The 1,510-nt window shown below is 39.2% G+C and overlaps 1 non-coding gene across 1 annotated transcript; it reads left to right on the forward strand.

Moving 5' to 3' along the window:
* The first annotated feature begins 247 nt into the window (after nucleotides 1–247).
* On the forward strand, nucleotides 248–354 carry LOC133827914 (small nucleolar RNA R71). Its single transcript, XR_009890562.1, has one exon. It is a non-coding gene; the product is annotated as a small nucleolar RNA R71 (small nucleolar RNA).
* The last annotated feature ends 1,156 nt before the right edge of the window (nucleotides 355–1,510 follow it).

Below are 1,510 nucleotides of genomic sequence, written 5' to 3' on the forward strand. Positions count from 1 at the left end.
TGTCAGAGAGGCTACTTGCGCTGTTAAAGCAGTAATTGCATCTAGCTCATGCACCCCAGCTACCTTTCTAGCTCCTGATGATCTTTCCTCTGACCACTGATGGTTGTTTGTAGCCATGTCCTCCAGCAGCTCATAAGCACCAGTTGCGCTCTTGCTCATAAAAGTGCCACCTGCTGCAGCATCAATAATGGTTCTGGTTGTTGGACATAAACCATTGTAGAAATTCTGTACTAGCATCCACTGTTCAATGCCATGATGAGGACATCTTCTCAGGAGTTCCTTAAACCGTTCCCACGCCTCATATAATGACTCTCCGTCATTCTGGCAAAAGTTATTTATCTCTCCCCTTAATTTAACAGCTTTGGACGGAGGGAAGAATTTGGACAAAAACTTCTGAGCTAGATCTTGCCAAGTGACAATGGAGTTTGGCTGCAGAGAATTCAGCCAACTTTTAGCTCTGTCCCTTAGAGAAAATGGGAAGAGCCTAAGCTTGATTGCGTCATCACTCACCCCATTATATTTGAAGGTTCCACACAATTCCAGGAAGTTGGACAAATGGGTGTGAGGATCTTCAGAGGGCAACCCATTGAATTGCACAGAGGACTGCACCATTTGTAAAATAGCAGGCTTGATTTCGAAGTTGTTGGCCTCTACAGCTGGTGGGCGTATACTATTTTGTACTCCCGTCAGAGTGGGTAGCACATAATCTCTCAGACTCCTCTCAGCGTTGGTCTGAGCCTGAACCCCTTGGACAACTCCTGGATTTAGACCATTCCTGCCATCTCCATCATTCTGTGCCATCTTCACAGAATTCTGGGTCTCTCTCTTAGTCTTTCTGATTTGATTGCAAGACTTTTCGATCTCGGGATTCAGAGGAACAAGTGTGGCTTTTCCTTTTCTGCCACGCATATACCAAAATTCACCTGAGATAGAAAAATTTAGCAACTAAACAGATTAGAAGCAAATAAATTAAAATCAAATTAGAATAAAAATTAATTAAACTGATATTGATAATTTTCAGTCCCCGGCAACGGCGCCAAAAACTTGTTGCGATAGTTTTGCTATGCAAGTGCACACAGTCGCGAACTTGTAATAAAATGGTAAAACCAAGTATCGTCCTCAAGGACTGAATTATCAATTACCAGTCAATTAATCTCTTGTTCTATTTGATGAATTAAAACTTCTTGATTTTTGTAAAATACAGCAAAAGAACCGATAAAGTGCAGAAATAATAATCGACAATTAAATAGCATAATAACTAATAGTAAAAACTCTTAATTCAATCACTGAGAAACAATTAGGATATTCAATCTCATCAACTATCCTTCCTATTATTCCCTAATGCCAAGTATGAATTCTTCTTATTTTTACCTAATTCAATTAACAAGTTGAGACAGCAGCCTATAATCATTCTATGAATTATAAACTCAACCTAGGTGACAATTTCCTATATTTCTATGGTAAATTGAACCACAAAGGTAGCATTAAATTCCACAACTTAATAACAGTT

This window comes from Humulus lupulus, chromosome 3 (assembly GCF_963169125.1).
Source record: "Humulus lupulus chromosome 3, drHumLupu1.1, whole genome shotgun sequence".
Classification (NCBI taxonomy): Eukaryota; Viridiplantae; Streptophyta; class Magnoliopsida; order Rosales; family Cannabaceae; genus Humulus; species Humulus lupulus.